Here is an 18,637-nt window from a genome sequence, read left to right as displayed (position 1 = left end):
CCCAACGTCGAAGTATTTGGGCAAAGACCTCCGGATGAAGTTCCCACTCCCCCGGATGAAAAGTCTGACGACTTAAGAAATCCGCCTCCCAGTTCTCCACTCCCGGGATGTGGATTGCTGACAGGTGGCAAGAGTGAGACTCTGCCCAGCGAATTATCTTTGATACTTCCATCATTGCTAGGGAGCTTCTTGTCCCTCCCTGATGGTTGATGTAAGCTACAGTCGTGATGTTGTCCGACTGAAACCTGATGAACCCCCGAGTTGTCAACTGGGGCCAAGCCAGAAGGGCATTGAGAACTGCTCTCAATTCCAGAATGTTTATTGGTAGGAGACTCTCCTCCTGATTCCATTGTCCCTGAGCCTTCAGAGAATTCCAGACAGCGCCCCAACCTAGTAGGCTGGCGTCTGTTGTTACAATTGTCCAGTCCGGCCTGCTGAATGGCATCCCCCTGGACAGATGTGGCCGAGAAAGCCACCATAGAAGAGAATTTCTGGTCTCTTGATCCTGATTCAGAGTAGGGCACAAGTCTGAGTAATCCCCATTCCACTGACTTAGCATGCACAATTGCAGCGGTCTGAGATGTAGGCGTGCAAAGGGTACTATGTCCATTGCTGCTACCATTAAGCCGATCACCTCCATGCATTGAGCTACTGACGGGTGTTGAATGGAATGAAGGACACGGCATGCATTTTGAAGCTTTGTTAACCTGTCTTCTGTCAGGTAAATCTTCATTTCTACAGAATCTATAAGAGTCCCCAAGAAGGGAACTCTTGTGAGTGGAAAGAGAGAACTCTTCTTTTCGTTCACCTTCCATCCATGCGACCTTAGAAATGCCAGTACTAACTCTGTATGAGACTTGGCAGTTTGAAAGCTTGAAGCTTGTATCAGAATGTCGTCTAGGTACGGAGCTACCGCAATTCCTCGCGGTCTTAGTACCGCCAGAAGAGCACCCATAACCTTTGTGAAGATTCTCGGAGCCGTAGCCAATCCGAATGGAAGAGCTACAAACTGGTAATGCCTGTCTAGAAAGGCAAACCTTAGATACCGGTAATGATCTTTGTGAATCGGTATGTGAAGGTAAGCATCCTTTAAATCCACTGTGGTCATGTACTGACCCTTTTGGATCATGGGTAAAATTGTCCGAATAGTTTCCATTTTGAACGATGGAACTCTTAGGAATTTGTTTAGGATCTTTAAATCCAAGATTGGCCTGAAAGTTCCCTCTTTTTTTGGGAACCACAAACAGATTTGAGTAAAACCCTTGTCCTTGTTCCGACCGCGGAACCGGATGGATCACTCCCATTAATAAAAGATCTTGTACGCAGCGTAGAAACGCCTCTTTCTTTATTTGGTTTGTTGACAACCTTGACAGATGAAATCTCCCTCTTGGGGGAGAGAATTTGAAGTCTAGAAGGTATCCCTGAGATATGATCTCTAACGCCCAGGGATCCTGGACATCTCTTGCCCAAGCCTGGGCGAAGAGAGAAAGTCTGCCCCCCACTAGATCCGTTCCCGGATCGGGGGCCCTCGATTCATGCTGTCTTAGGGGCAGCAGCAGGTTTCCTGGCCTGCTTACCCTCGTTCCAGGACTGGTTAGGTCTCCAGCCTTGTCTGTAGCGAGCAACAGCTCCTTCCTGTTTTGGTGCAGAGGAAGTTGATGCTGCTCCTGCTTTGAAATTACGAAAGGAACGAAAATTAGACTGTCTAGCCTTAGGTTTGGCTCTGTCTTGAGGCAGGGCATGGCCTTTACCTCCTGTAATGTCAGCGATAATTTCTTTCAACCCGGGCCCGAATAAGGTCTGCCCTTTGAAAGGTATATTAAGCAATTTAGATTTAGAAGTAACGTCAGCTGACCAGGATTTTAGCCACAGTGCTCTGCGTGCCTGAATGGCGAATCCAGAATTCTTAGCCGTAAGTTTAGTTAAATGTACTACGGCATCTGAAATAAATGAGTTAGCTAACTTAAGGGCTTTAAGCTTGTGTGTAATCTCATCTAATGGAGCTGATTCAAGTGTCTCTTCCAGAGACTCAAACCAAAATGCTGCTGCAGCCGTGACAGGCGCAATGCATGCAAGAGGTTGCAATATAAAACCTTGTTGAACAAACATTTTCTTAAGGTAACCCTCTAACTTTTTATCCATTGGATCTGAAAAGGCACAGCTATCCTCCACCGGGATAGTGGTACGCTTAGCTAAAGTAGAAACTGCTCCCTCCACCTTAGGGACCGTTTGCCATAAGTCCCGTGTGGTGGCGTCTATTGGAAACATCTTTCTAAATATCGGAGGGGGTGAGAACGGCACACCGGGTCTATCCCACTCCTTAGTAACAATTTCAGTAAGTCTCTTAGGTATAGGAAAAACGTCAGTACTCGCCGGTACCGCAAAATATTTATCCAACCTACACATTTTCTCTGGTATTGCAACTGTGTTACAATCATTCAGAGCCGCTAACACCTCCCCTAGTAATACACAGAGGTTTTCCAGCTTAAATTTAAAATTTGAAATATCTGAATCCAGTTTGTTTGGATCAGAACCGTCACCCGCAGAATGAAGCTCTCCGTCCTCATGTTCTGCAAATTGTGACGCAGTGTCTGACATGGCCCTAATATTATCAGCGCACTCTGTTCTCACCCCAGAGTGATCACGCTTACCTCTTAGTTCTGGTAATTTAGCCAAAACTTCAGTCATAACAGTAGCCATATCCTGTAATGTGATTTGTAATGGCCGCCCAGATGTACTCGGCGCTACAATATCACGCACCTCCCGAGCGGGAGATGCAGGTACTGACACGTGAGGCGAGTTAGTCGGCATAACTCTCCCCTCGTTGTTTGGTGAAATATGTTCAATTTGTACAGATTGACTTTTATTTAAAGTAGCATCAATACAGTTAGTACATAAATTTCTATTGGGCTCCACTTTGGCTTTAGCACATATAGCACAGATATCTTCCTCTGAATCAGACATGTTTAACACACTAGCAAATAAACTAGCAACTTGGAAATACTTTTCAAGTAATTTACTATAATATGAAAACGTACTGTGCCTATAAGAAGCACAGAAAAAGTTATGACAGTTGAAAATTAATAAACTGAAAAGTTATAGCATCAAATCTTTGTAAAAAACACAATTTTAGCAAAGGATTGCTCCCATTAGCAAAGGATAACTAACCCTGATAGCAGAAAAAAATAATAATACAGAAATAAACGTTTTTTTATCACAGTCAACTACAATCTCACAGCTCTGCTGTGAGTGATTACCTCCCTCAAAACAAGTTTTGAAGACCCCTGTGTTCTGTAGAGATGAACCGGATCATGCAGGGAAGACAATAAACTTCTGACTGAATCTCCCCCTCACACATAACAGTGAGAGAGATCAGTAAACTGTCATAAATTAAATAAAACGACTGCCAAGTGGAAAAAAATAGTGCCCAAAACATTTTTTCACCCAGTACCTCAGAAAATTAAACGATTTTACATGCCAGCAAAAAACGTTTAACATTAATAAATTGAGTGTTATTAAAAAGCCTGTTGCTAGTCCCTGCAAATTAGGCTAAAGTTTTATGCATACAGTATAATTCCAGTGAAGTGCCATTCCCCAGAATACTGAAGTGTAAAATATACATACATGACAGCCTGATACCAGTTGCTGCTACTGCATTTAAGGCTGAGTTTACATTATATCGGTATGGCAGAATATTCTCATCAATTCCATTGTCAGAAAATAATAAGCTGCTACATACCTCTTTGCAGATTAATCTGCCCGCTGTCCCCTGATCTGAAGTTTACCTCTCCTCAGATGGCCGAGAAACAGCAATATGATCTTAACTACTCCGGCTAAAATCATAGAAAAACTCAAGTAGATTCTTCTTCAAATTCTACCAGAGAAGGAATAACACACTCCGGTGCTATTATAAAATAACAAACTTTTGATTGAAGGTATGAAACTAAGTATAATCACCACAGTCCTCTCACACATCCTATCTATTCGTTGGGTGCAAGAGAATGACTGGTAATGGCAGTTAGGGGAGGAGCTATATAGCAGCTCTGCTGGGTGAATCCTCTTGCACTTCCTGTTGGGGAGGAGTTAATATCCCATAAGTAATGGATGATCCGTGGACTGGATACACTTAACAAGAGAAATATATATTTTTTTATTTTAAATGCACGTTACAGGATTTGCTTTTTGGTTTCACTAGCAGGGCCGGCTCAACCATGGGACCAAGTGGATCCAATGGACTCAGGCAGCATATAAGTGACTGAGTCAGTCACTGTCAGGCCCAGACCACTCCTGACCTCTGTCTCCATGATGGAAGTCGCAGGCTTCCAGTAGCATAACCTCATCGCAAACAGGTCAAAGCTGACATTCAAGGTGGGACAAGTGCATCTCTTACCCAACTTCCTTACCACTCATTGCACAATTGTGCATAAGCATTGGTTGCATGCAGGTAGGCAGGCTTAGAAAGGTTAGTAAAATGCTAATCAGTACTGGGGGGGCTTGTTGCATTCTCAGACCCAGGCAGCACAACATCTTGAGCCAGCCCTGCTCACTAGGGACTCTGAGTGTGGGACAAAGCACAAAAGCAAGAAATGTTGAATGCCCTTTTAAAATTACTCAAAAGCTTAAGGTACCAGGAGGCAGGAGTTCAATACCTGTAGGATGTAAGCTCTTCGAAGCAGGGCCCTCCTCCTGTGCTAGAACCGTCTTCGGTTTTAGAATCTTGTCACAAACCCTGTCATTGTATATGCCTATCTACACACAGCACTACAAAATGTTAGGGCACTGCACAAATTATATTATTAATAATACCTTAATCACAATATCAATGTAAAATCCTTTGTCACTGCATTGACATACCTTAAAGAGATTATTCAACCCATTGGCTAAGAAAGTAGGTTTTAACCCCTTATTTTCTAAGTATATACAAAGTTCTTTGAAGGACAGCAAAAATCAAGGGTCTGACAGATATGAGGCATTCATGACTGCATATGCTTCAGATGGAAGCAATTAACTGGTGTGTGATTAATGGTTCACCTTTCATTTGAATGGCTATGAATAAACACATGAAATTTACGTCCCTGCTAATACTTTGCATAAGGCAATGAGAAGAAATGTGTGTGCTTGCTGATGCCAAAAGATTTTTCCACCATAGATTTCCAACACTATTCCCTAATGTGCTGTTCTTAGGCCCAAGGAAAATGCATTTTTGTTACATCCAGCATTCACATCAGACTATCAGATAAATAAGAGCTGTGCTTATCTTCAGGAGTCCAGTCTTGTGCACTCATCATGTGAATCCTCTTTCATATCAAAAGAAAACCCATATCTTGATCAAATTGTGTTACACAGTTGAGCTATTCCGTCATTTTTATAATAATAAGCTGTATGTAAACAGCCTTGCCAAGAAAAAAAAAAAAATTGAAGAGCAGAACTTGTTTTTCACACAAGACTTTGTAAATTGTGGGTTTTGTAAGTGGATGTAATTCTGTAAGGCGACTTGTGGTACTTGTTTTTAAAAAAAAACAAAAAAAACAAAAACAGCCGTTTTCTTCTTTACACAATTGTACAGGTATAGCTTACAGGCCATTAGTGTGTCCTTTTTTGTTTAAGGTGGACTTAAACTCCAGTTTCCCATCATGCATATGAAAGAGTAGCAATAACACATTGGATTGGAAGGGAAAAAAAAGGAATGGTCTAGTCAAAATTATTAAAAAAAAATTGTGATTCAGATGAAATTTTGAGCAACTTTCTAACTTACTTCTATTATCAAATTTTCTTCGTTCTCTTAGTATCTTTACTTGAAAAAGCAAGAATGTAAGCATAGAAGCGGGCCCATTTTTGGTTCAGTACCTGGGTAGCACTTTGATTGGTGTCTGAAATGTAGCTACCAATCAGCAAGCACTACCCAGGTGCTGAACCAAAAATGGGTCGGATCTTATGCTTACATTTAAGTGTAGAAACCAAGAGAACGGAAAAAAGTAAATTAGAAAGTTGCATGTTCTTTCTGAATAAAAACAGTTTAATTTTGACTAGACTATTCCTTTGAGGCAGGGTTCATTACTTTGTTACAGCCCTAAAAGGGGATGTGGTCTTTACAGGAAGGTAACAGTTTGATATGGCTGCTCAAGCTGCAGTTAGTTTCTTGCCCATGCTCAATAGAGGACTTTTGCTGCATAAATCATGTGACTTTAGAACATTAAGTTCTGTAATATCTGGTTACTTATCTCACTAAGAAGTGTCTGCACTGAAATGTGCTCATTCTGCAAGGAAAAAATAAGCAGTTTTATTTCCCTTTAAAAGTCGTTTAAACAGGAAATGCATGTTTGTGCTCTTCCCCAGGAATTAACCACTTATTGACTGAAAATTCCCACAGCACAATTGGAAGACATGGACATGCCCCTACAAGCATAAAAATAAAACTAGTTTTGCTAAAAACAGGAGCATCCCATTTAAAAAAAATATATATATATAAATACAATGTAAATGTTTCCTTTCATAGGATCCACACACTCTTGACGGTTTCTGATTTTTTTTACCGTCCCAGAGCGTTAGTGAATATAGCCCAGATGTATGGAACGTCTTGTATGTTGCTCATTTTAAATTTAGACTTTTAGAATAAAATAAAAAAAAAATTGGGTTTCCAGTTTTAACAAGAATAATTTATTCCAAACCAAAATATAAGTTTAGCTTCTTGCAATCAGCTACAAAAAAGGCAAAGTCAGTAATTTTGAATCCAGATGCTTCCTGCTGTAGCTTATTGAGACCAGACTGTGTACAGCAGTAGCACGTACATGTATACACCCTTGTGCCATTCAGAGTGAAAAGAGATACAAAAAAACTTAAGCGTTAAAATAAAAACAATTAAAATAGGTCTATAAAAAGCAATTTTTTTAAACCTGTACTTTGTGTCCTGTAAAGTGATGGTAAAACTGTCAATATATATAAGCTATGGAAAATGCCAACTGATCCTGATTCTAGGCCAAAGTTAATATTTTTCAGTGCAAGAAACAAGGAGAGACAATTGAGCAATAATACATGTTGTAAGATATATGGTTTGTTTATAAACTGATCGGGTGGCTTTAGAAACACTACAAGAGCCCCCCCCCTTCTTATTGCTCTCTGGCTTCTAAAAAGTAAAATGTTATGTCTGAGAGGAGTTGCATAAGGCAGCCCTCTCTTCCAATTAGGTTCATTAGTTTTATTCTAGGCTAAAAACAGCCGAGTAATAAAATCCAGAGCTGCTGAACAGGCCCATTTGGTCACAGTGTAAAAGATCAACTTGACAGCTCTGAAATGAAAAATAAAAGCAAAGTTAACCATGAGAAAGGTGTGCAAGACTAATGGTAGGAAACTGCACACGGCTATAAATCAGCAATACAGTTATGACAAAGCATCTAGCCATTGGCAGATATTTAAATCACTGCAGACTTTGTAGTTGCTGGAGTTTTTGTTATTTAGGAGGGGTTTTTTTGTTTTTGTTTTTTGCCAACAGCAAAATATGTAAGTGGGGTTAGAAAAGGAACAGATATATTTCAGAGAAATTATAAAGTTGGCATGGCTTTAAAAATGAGGCCTCAGGAAAAAAAATAAAAAAATAAGCATTTTATAATTCTTTATCAAAAGGATATTAGCAGCCAACACTATATCCTAAATAGTATTACACTACAAACAGGAACACAAACCTGAAAGGCATATACTGTAGAGACCTACAAAAACATGTCTGCATTGCGTACCTCTGAACGATTAGGCCTCTCTGGCCATTCATTACTAAACATTAATTCACTGAATGGTAACAAGAGTGGCCTCAGTGATTTATTACAAAAAAAAACCCTGAAGATCTGCATTTCGTAGGCAACAATCACCCAAATTGGAAGATTATCGTAGAACCAAGATGTTTAAAGTGTTCATTTTGGAACAAAACAAGTTAGTTGTTTGAGGTTTTGTAACAATCTGTTTCCGTTAAATACTAGTGATAAAATGATAAGCTCTACGTGTTTAAACCCCACAACATGGGTAAATGCATAGTTAAAGTACCGCTAAGGACAAGAAGTGTTCTGTGAGTGACTAGTGATACCAAATTAGAGCATGTAATGTCATTGCTATTGTGTCCTTTAATAAGGACCAGCCCAGACTGAACTGCTGTACAGTATAGCAGCACTAAATAAGTGTAATATATTTCTGAACATATTGGGTAAAGTACAAAGATATGACATGGGAGAAAAACAGTTTGTAAGAAGCTGCACAGACTTGCTTCAGATTCCACAGGAAACAGCATCATACAAAAAAAGCTTCATGGGAATTTATAGCAGGAATGAAGCTGTGCAAAGGAAAGTTTTAATCATAAGTAAAGGAATAAACTATCAAACCACAGGAGGTGACCAGGGCTGCTATCAGCACTGTTTGGACAAAGGAATGTGTCTGGGGGGAGCTCTGCTAGCCAGAGCCGGGGATTTCCTATTGTACACAAAAAAAATAAAAAAAATCTGTAGAAATAAAAAGCTGCTGAACATTTACTAAACATCCCAAACCATGCGGCAATACTGTGCTTTTAAATGAGCTATATGAAGCCACACGTGCGCAGGCGCAGCAGGCAGCGGTCTCACACGTGTACACGCGCAGCAGGCAGCGGTCTCACACGTGTACACGCGCAGCAGGCAGCGGTCTCACACGTGTACACGCGCAGCAGGCAGCGGTCTCACACGTGTACACGCGCAGCAGGCAACGGTCTCACGTGTACACGCGCAGCAGGCAGCGGTCTCACACGTGTACACGCGCAGCAGGCAACGGTCTCACGTGTACACGCGCAGCAGGCAACGGTCTCACGTGTACACGCGCAGCAGGCAACGGTCTCACGTGTACACGCGCAGCAGGCAACGGTCTCACGTGTACACGCGCAGCAGGCAACGGTCTCACGTGTACACGCGCAGCAGGCAACGGTCTCACGTGTACACGCGCAGCAGGCAACGGTCTCACGTGTACACGCGCAGCAGGCAACGGTCTCACGTGTACACGCGCAGCAGGCAACGGTCTCACGTGTACACGCGCAGCAGGCAACGGTCTCACGTGTACACGCGCAGCAGGCAACGGTCTCACGTGTACACGCGCAGCAGGCAACGGTCTCACGTGTACACGCGCAGCAGGCAACGGTCTCACGTGTACACGCGCAGCAGGCAACGGTCTCACGTGTACACGCGCAGCAGGCAACGGTCTCACGTGTACACGCGCAGCAGGCAACGGTCTCACGTGTACACGCGCAGCACGCAACGGTCTCACGTGTACACGCGCAGCACGCAACGGTCTCACGTGTACACGCGCAGCACGCAACGATCTCACTGATCTCACATCTGTACACGCAATGATCTCACATCTGTACACGCAATGATCTCACATCTGTACACGCAATGATCTCACATCTGTACACGCAATGATCTCACATCTGTACACGCAATGATCTCACATGTGTACACGCGCAGCACGCAATGATCTCACATGTGTACACGCGCAGCACGCAATGATCTCACATGTGTACACGCGCAGCACGCAATGATCACACATATGTAAACTTGCAAATGATTTGCCAATTTCTAAAATGTATTTGTATGCACATTTTTTGGAATGCGGTGTTTAACTGCAGATAATGTTTGTATTCATAACAAAAAGTTCAGTGTACTTTATCCTCTATATTGCAATGCCCCTGAGTGGCTTCACTTGTCAGGCCTTGCAAGATTTGAAGTCAATAAGAAATTTCATGGCTAATTATATTTGTGGTTTTGGGCCTAGGGTGTGTTTGCACCATTGTGTGAGTAAGCAAGGCCTCAAGGAAATCTGGGGTGTAATTAGGGATGGCAGAATGTTTCTGCACATTAATAAAAAATATGAAAAATGCGTTTTTTTTTATTCAAATAAATGTTCCCCACATCAAATGAAACATTAAAATATAAAATTCTATCACTTGAATGTTGAATTTCATAGACAATGTAGGTCTACAGAAATCAACATGCAAATACATTTGAATGTTAAATATACGTGAATCTCACCATTCATTTTATAGAAACATTTGAAAAGCAGAACGAATGACAAAGACGACATTTGCTATTACATTTTAATGTCAATAAACAGAAATATGGTGATTACTTTGTCATAATGCTTAAAGTGAAAGTTAATTTTGCTTCCAGTGAATCAAGCTGCAGTTAGCCTTCCTAATAAATACTTAAGTCGCTAACTTTTTTAAAAAAAAAAAAAAAAAAATATAAGAATCTGTAAATAATTTTATTTTTACAGATCGCATTGTGTTCCTCCGCCCCCTCGCATTCTTCCTGGTTTATGCCGTCTTCACTGTTCAACTGACAGAACAGTCAATTGCGTAAGGATGCGCACTCGTACCCAACAATCCAAAATGTGTGCATGCGCACTTACACTCACTATGCTGATACATACTGAGAGCAGGATTGCCATTGTCAATGTGCATGCGGCTAGCATGAACGCGCTTTAAGAAACATAATGAATTTGGAGTTAGCCGCATGCGCATTAGAAGCCGTGGGCGTTGTTCTTGATGCTGGAGATGCCAATGGGGGAGCTAATCAGTTAGATACCGATAGATTTGTCACAGCAAAATATATATTTTTTTTATTTATTTTTTTAACACGGGTGGAGGAACGATTAGCGATTTGCACACAATGCGAAAGGGAAACAAAGGTATTTAGAAACAGATGTTTAAAAATTCATGAATAAAAGTTAACTTTATTTTGCATGTAATTTCGATATATAAATGGCGCAACCCCTGACTTTACTTTCACTTTAACTGGAATGCCTATTCCATATTTGGGAACCATCTTTGTTATAGTATGTATCTAGCATTTCTTGTTTTGGTAAGGGATTCTCTTATGCAATATTAATTCTACAAGCATACAATTTGAAACAACTTTCCAATTTACTTCTAGTATCAATGTTGCTCTGTTCTCTTGGTATCCTTTGTTGAAGGAGCAGCAATGCACTGCTGTGAGCTATTTGAACATACCAAGTAAGCCAATGACCAGAGGGGGGTGTATAATTATATATACATACAAAAATACAATATATTTGAAACTATATATGGAACACTGAGTTTTCTTTGAGAGATATATAGATATATATATATATATATATATATACATACACACACACACATACAGACCTGCAGGTAGTTCCCAGTAGTGCTTTCTTGCTCCTGAGGCTACCTAAGTATTATTTTCAACAAAGAATAGTAAAAGAACAAAGCAAATTAGATAATAAATAGGAAAGTTGCTTAAAATCTCATGCTCTGTCACTGGTTTCAAACCTGTCCTCAGGCCTCACTAACAGTCCATATTTTGAGGATATCTGAACTAGAGCACAGGTGAAAATCAGGTGATAAGTAAACTGTTATTTTACCTGCTCTCACCCAAAGTAATCCTGAAAATCTGACCTGTTGGGGAGGCCTTATGACAGGTTTAAAAACCAGTGCTCTGTGTGAATAATGAAAGAAATAATTTGGGTTTCCTATCCTTTGAAGTCAAATTTACACAAATCAAAGGGCAATATTAAGGTTAAAAAAAAATATCCTAAATTGTAGATTCACTAATATTTATATTTTCAAGTAATCTGTAATTAAGAAGCTGAGTTCTATCAGCCTCATCCAATTTGCCTCCAGTTCTAAAAAGTGCATTTCAAAACAAAAAATAAATAAAAAAAAAAAAAGTCTGGAAATTGTTGCAAATAAAATAAATAATAAAAAACATTTAAAAAGTTACCAATTAGATGCAACGAATACAGTGCTAAAGTAGTGAAGAGAAAAGATACTTTTAGCCTAAACAAGATATTTTAAAGGAGTAAAAAAAAATAGTTTTAGTTAGTTAAGATACAAGGTCAGCATTGCTTAAATAAAACAAAGCTAAAATCTCACAAATGTGCCTTAAAAATATTAGCAATACGTCTAGCCGCTCAATAAGAATACATTTTTATTAGAAGGTTATAAATTCAAACCAAATGTTGGTTCTCACTGTGGTGCAGTCATGAAAAGAAAGATTTACAATGTATGGCAAGAAGTCTAGCAGAAAGGATGATGTGAGAGGATTCGAGTAAACACTATTCATTAAGAACACCGGGTTTACAACGTGGTATAAAAAGGGTACTTGCCACATTCATGAAAAGCCAGAAATGACACACGTAGGACGTATGAACATAAAGTCAGATTATATTATGTCCAATATATAGAAAGGGAAAATGTAATTACACATTTAAACAATGATAATACCCAGATACAATTCAGTATTGTTTACAAAGCAAAACTTGGTGGCTGGGTTGTACAATTTAGTTAACTTTAAAATAGAACTGGCAAAAATGAATGCAGTTCACTGGGTAACATTATATCTTGTAATCTTCAGAGGGAAGCCAGGGTAATATCAACAATCACTCGGCAGTCAAATAAACCTGAACACATGTTCCAACCTAAAATGTGCCTGAAACTAGAATGGTCTGAGCATGGATTAAATTAAAGCACTAGTGTACTCTTAGTATAAACAGTTCCCATTCCCTTTATGTCAACTCTGGCCTCTGGTTTTCTTTACATATCCATCCTGCCCTCAGGAGTTTAATTTACTATTTCATTTTTTTTTTCTCCAACTCTGTATACTAAACTGTGCAAGTTAGCCATAATATGTGTAGTGTTAAACACACGCATACACCAAAAAGAATTAGACATTAGAAAAATGTATGTGTAGGGAACAATGTCTGAAAAGTAGTGATTAAACCATCTTGGCAGCTAAGGAGTTAATCAGCACTTGCACGTCTGCTGGGATTTAATAATGCACATAAAACAGACAATGAGATACAAAGCTACTTGTTCACACTCATCTGAGGCCTAGCAGCACTTTTTAAAAGCCATCCCCCATGTCTTTATCTGATCAGAAGGGTATTAGCACTCAGCATTTCCCCCATTTTGCCTGGAGGACCTGGTACTGCAAGAGGGTTTCTATTTATAAACTCAAATGGCATCAGTTTGTCAATTTCATGAGATCACGTCTCACCTAAGATAACCCTCTCATCTGGCCATTCCACCTTACATAAGAGTTCTCTCTTCCAGAGACAGAAAAAGCCTGGAACAAAATCAAAACCTAAAAAAACGATATGTCGAATATATTTTGAACAATAAATATGAATGCACTACAAGAGCCTGCAATTAAAAACAATGTATCCACTCTTGGGTATTTTCATGGCATGGTGAGGAGATATATATATCTGGGAAAGTATTTCCTCTAACAGTAAGGAAAGATATTGCAACATGTAAAGCTAATTTATGTGTATATTTTGGAAAACGGTTTGCAAAAATCACTTTTCTTTCCATCAATATATAAACATAATGCACTGTGCCCTCATTATCTATAAAATAAATATATATATAAAAAACCTGCTTCTAGAAATAGCTGTGGTTCCCTTTATAGATACAAAGCGTCATCATATATGAAGCAACAGACAGAAAGAGAAAAAAAACTTCCCAGCACGCAGTATAAACTGGATTCTTTACAACTGCATCTTTCAACCCAGCTGGGATTATTAGCATGTGAGTCGGCCTGGATGACGGGTGAGATTTTCAGCAAAACAGGACAGACACACACATAAAAGCATGAATATTAACATCTGGGGTGTATAGTTGCAGAAACAATAGCCGAGCTATGTACTGAAAGCATACACTATTATAATTATATACAAAATAAAAGATTAACACTTGCAAACCAATAGTAAAAAAGTATATATATAATCCCATTAAGAAGTTCCTTTTTGTGTTTTATTGCTCATCAGGGTCATAAATCTCATGTATATTTGCATATTGGTCCAAAGAATGAAGTTATTGCCAATTATGTTTCCAGGTAGAGACGCAGACAAGATATAAACTGAAACAAGGTGGATTATTTAAAATATACTTTTACTACTTGACTGCCAGAGAGGGGTTGCAATGCAATGATTTGCAGCCCTCGCTGGCAGCCAAGGATTCAGAGATGCATTTTAACTAAAGGGTTAAGAGTGAGTCCAGTCCCTGGGTCGAGTACAATTGCCATGAAGTAAGCAGGATATACTACAAGTACTATAGGAGGTGCTGGAGTCAGCCTGTGCCTAGACAATACATAGTACCTGTGCAGCACGCTGCCTTCCTGGCTGCTTCCCTGCATATGACCAACACAAACTGGCTGCAAGGAAGAAATAAGATATGCACACGCCTCTTGTGCTCCAAACTCCGCCTAGCTAGCACTGATTGGTCAGAATATTACACTACTAAAGAGCTTTTTTTCTTTCTTTTTTTTTTAACACAGCTTTATTGCAAAAACTCAAAAGTACCGCACAATAACCACATGCAGTTTATTCAAACTGAATTTGAGTTCAAAAAATAGTGCTAGAATTCTGAAAGAAAATTTACACTATACATAATAAAAACATATAAAAACACAAAAAACATATAATTACATTTTCTTACCATTATCTCAGAATGGTTTTTGTAACTGTAAAAAAAAAAAAAGTTTAACCATATGGCTGGCCCCCGCAGTAAGAGGCCTAAACCTTTGTTAATGTGCAAAATCACAGATATTCATTTCTTTTCTATTTCATGAAGGCACTAATGAAAATTATTGTCTGCAATATATTACCTGTGCATTTAAAAGGGACAAACAGTGAAAATAAACTGCCCTTAATTAATCATGCACTTTATTTGCTGTCTCAGAAAATAAAATGTATATTTTTAATTATACAAACATTAAAGCAGACAACTATTAATCATAACTTCTACTACCCATCACAATGTCATACAATGGCATGTGGGCTTGGCAGACAAATATGAGCAATGTGTAAAATGAATAATGTATTTGTGAGAGTGCTGTTTGTTGTTCCCTTATAATGACATTAACTTCAGTTACAATTTACTTCTTGTTACACTTTAATAACGAAAATATAAAATGTTTAAAGTCTGCTCCAAATCTCAAAATGGCTTCCAGTTCCACATATGCACAGTTTTAAATTACACACAGACAAAAAAATTGAAAAACAATTATAACCCATTTGGCTGCAAAAAAAGCAGTAATTATTCTTTAGCTCTATTGTTTCAGTTACATTTTTTCATATGATTTCTCCTGTGAAGCCCAGAGATAGGCATATTCCCCCATACAGTCAAAGAAAACCATGGGAATGTCATTTTTACATTATTTTAACAAAAACCTGAATACCCAAAAATCTGATCTGCCAAATGATTTACTCTGGGCAATAAGGGGGTACCCATTGACGGTAAGGGTGGCTAGCAACATATTACAATAATAACAGAAAGACAATTATATAGATATAATAAAGATGATCACACCCTTTAAAACGAAACTTAACTCCATTCACCCACCTGGGAATATGATTTACAGGTATAAGAATAGTTATAGGCTTCTTATCTTTACAACGTTATAGGCCTCAATAAAACAGATAAAGGCAGATATAATATCTTAAGTTACATGATTCTGAAATATTACTTTGGAATTTTTTGTCTATTTTATCAACAATAAAGGTCAACCGTGTTACTTCAAAATAAAAAATACGTTATGGAATATATGTAGGGGTCATAAATCTCACCAATTAGAAACAATAAAAAAAAATCCATCGAATATCTCCACACCATTTAGAAATTGTGCTTCAATGTTAAACAAAATTTTCTCACGGTTTCTTATTTGAATCCTCAGGGATCAGAAAAAGAAAACAACATACTGTGTATCAACAGATCACAAAAGAATTAAAGCGCCACATGGTGGAGAAAATAATTCAAATTCTCCCAAGTAAACCATGAGCCCAGCAAGTCAACCAGAATTACAGAACACATTTATTATTTCAATAAAGGCCAGGCAGAAGGCAGAAAACCACACCTGATTTACCTACAAATTTCTATTTACAAAAAATAGTTTTTAAATCATACAGACCAGATATATATCATGTTTTGTGACTTAAAACAAGCAAAGTGTCTGCAAAAAGATAATTAATCTAGTCTACAAGCAGCAAGGGGAATTTTATACCACAAAGAACTTGTGTGAAATTACCCACAACCAGATGTATTTAAGTGCATCTTTAAAACAAAATACAAACTAATGCAAGGGAGGGGGAAAAAATCTCTGTATGATTCGCCAACTTATTCAACAGTACCAAGTATAAGTTAGACAAATATATGATGGGGGACCAATATAAAAACATACCAATACGAAAAACAAAATACTAGCGTTGGGTTGAAAACAAAAGTTGGTGCAGTTGTAGGAGAATGGCTTTCTGGTATACTGTAACCACAAAATGTTTCCAGAAACAATTTGATAGTGCCCAGACTTTTCAAAAAGTTAAGCACCTCCTACATTCTGCTGTTGCTTAGTTCTGCAACGAGACCAAAAAAAAAAAAACTGTAAAGGTTCAGCAATAAAATTCATAGTATTTCTTGAACTCATAGCTCTTAAAATAGCAAACTGTACTAATATTTGTAAATGATAAAAAGTAAATACATGTTTAAAATGCATTCAATTTTAGACCATATTTTCATGGATTTTTTTCCCCATCAAAATAATCCATAAATTCCAATTCTGTATATATGCCACATTCTATTGAATTTGGTGGAACTATTTTGTGTATTGAATGAAAATAGAAAACGGTAACTCATTCTCAGTAAATTTATCAAGATAGATCAAAGGATTAATTAATATAAAGCATGCAATAATAAGAAATAGTTTGTTGCTTAATCATAGGGGTGGTGTAAAAACATATTTTTATTAGGGGCTTTAAGGGAACATTTCATGAAAGCAGCTGCTGAGGAGTTGGGTTACACTCAAGAGTAACTCTAGCCTGTGCTGTCTAATTCCCAGGAAGCAGCATTGTTATAGCCCTTCTGAACAGTCACTAAACTGCAGCCTAGTAAATGAGTGCATTGCATGAATGGGGAATTGCCAGTGTGCATTCTGCATATGCAATCTTATGAAAACAGGGTCAAAACTGGTAAAAGAAAAATGCAAGAATTACAAATTAGTTACAATGATTTACTAACTATATCACAGACTCCATACAGAAATACACAGGAGATACACATGAATATTGGTGTTACATTGTATATACAAATTGCTAAATTATACATTAATCAAAACTAAAGAAATTGCTTAATTATGCATTAATTAATGTATCAAAACTAAGATATACAGAAAGCAAATACACATGTGGATAGAAACATGGAGGCTTACAACTGCAGAATTATGCATTCATGCAATACATTTTATATATACATGTGCAGTACTAAGAGGGACTGTGGTGCAAATACTGTACTGCTACTAAGCCATTTCAGCAAATAATACAATTATAGTCTGCGTTTCCTGCCTGTTTCCCATTCATCCCTTTGCTAGCAGATACACCAATAAACCAGTTACCTGAATCTGTTAAGTCCTCAAAAAGAAATAAAATAATCAAAAAGTCTCCAGGAAAGTGTGTAAAAGTTCAAATTGGAGATTAAAATATAAAATAAAAAAGTGCTTATCTTTTGTTTAACTACTTTCTACGAACCAACTAAAGTTTCTTGTCCCCTGATTTGTAGGGAAACTTGTAAGGTTCAGGTCCCTTGTACAGGAGGTTTTATAACTTCAGGCCATACCATTCTTCAAGGCGAGTCAGGGGTGTACTGATAAAGATTATGTGAACACAAGTTGTAAATTAAAAAAATAATTGTGTATGTTTACGAAAATACAACAATTATAAAAGCGATATTATAAATGTTATAATATTAAGCGTTACAAAGTTGTTGATTTGGTTTTTATAAGATTAACAAGTACGACGCTTTCTTCTAAACCAGTAAGCGGAATGGTACAGCCCAGTTTGCAAATTATAAACAAAGAACCTCGTGGGAACCAGAGTCAGTCTCAGTCTGGAGTTGAGGCTGAGCACTGGGGAAGTGGGAGGTGGCAAGAGCAGGCAACGTGTGCTGAGGTCACAGTGTCACTGTTTCCTTACTTTCGTTTTTGCGTTAGTGCTCAGTCAGTGTGCTTCCTCCTCATGTGTAGACCTGCAATACTGTCTCTATTATAGTTTTCTACTCAGTGACGAGTGTAGTTCGTTTATAAAGCTGATCTCTCCTTTTTTTTTTTTACTTGATTCCCTTTCTCTAAATGTAATAATGCATTTTACTCATAATGTTCAAAAATACTGCTGTTGATTATTAGAGTTCTCTTCTAAATTAAAAAAACATAATGCTTATGTATAAGAAAGCAGCTGCTGCTATTTTCTAACTTCGCCATACAGCATTATTTTACTTCAAAAATTGAGATGTGGTTCAAATCAGAGCTACCAGCAATACTCCAGTCCAGAACAAAAAATGGAAATTTAATTTGGGGTGAAAAATCCCTGTTTTTTTCATGGATTTTTCCCCAGCTCTGCTCCTATATGGATACATTGGGCTCCATTACATATGTGGCGACGCCGGTTTTTACACGGTTTTGGTATCACATATACGGTGTAGTATACAAGTTACGCGCATATATTTTACCCGCCGCCTGCATTTTTTACTTCCATAAACTAACATAGAACTATATCCAATATACAGCGCAAGGACTTACGCACACAGAATTGAGAAAATCTCCAGTTTCAT

At 38.2% G+C, this 18,637-nt stretch overlaps 1 pseudogene; it reads right to left on the bottom strand.

Annotated features, from left to right (window-relative positions):
* LOC128647531 (protein FAM53A-like) overlaps positions 1-17,584 on the bottom strand; it is a 45,105-nt pseudogene extending 27,521 nt beyond the window's left edge.
* Positions 17,585-18,637: the final 1,053 nt, after the last annotated feature.

This window comes from Bombina bombina, chromosome 2 (genome assembly GCF_027579735.1).
Source record: "Bombina bombina isolate aBomBom1 chromosome 2, aBomBom1.pri, whole genome shotgun sequence".
In the NCBI taxonomy this organism is placed as follows: Eukaryota; Metazoa; Chordata; class Amphibia; order Anura; family Bombinatoridae; genus Bombina; species Bombina bombina.
The sequence above is the reverse complement of the archived record's forward strand: the minus strand, read 5'-3'. Positions and strand labels throughout refer to the sequence as shown.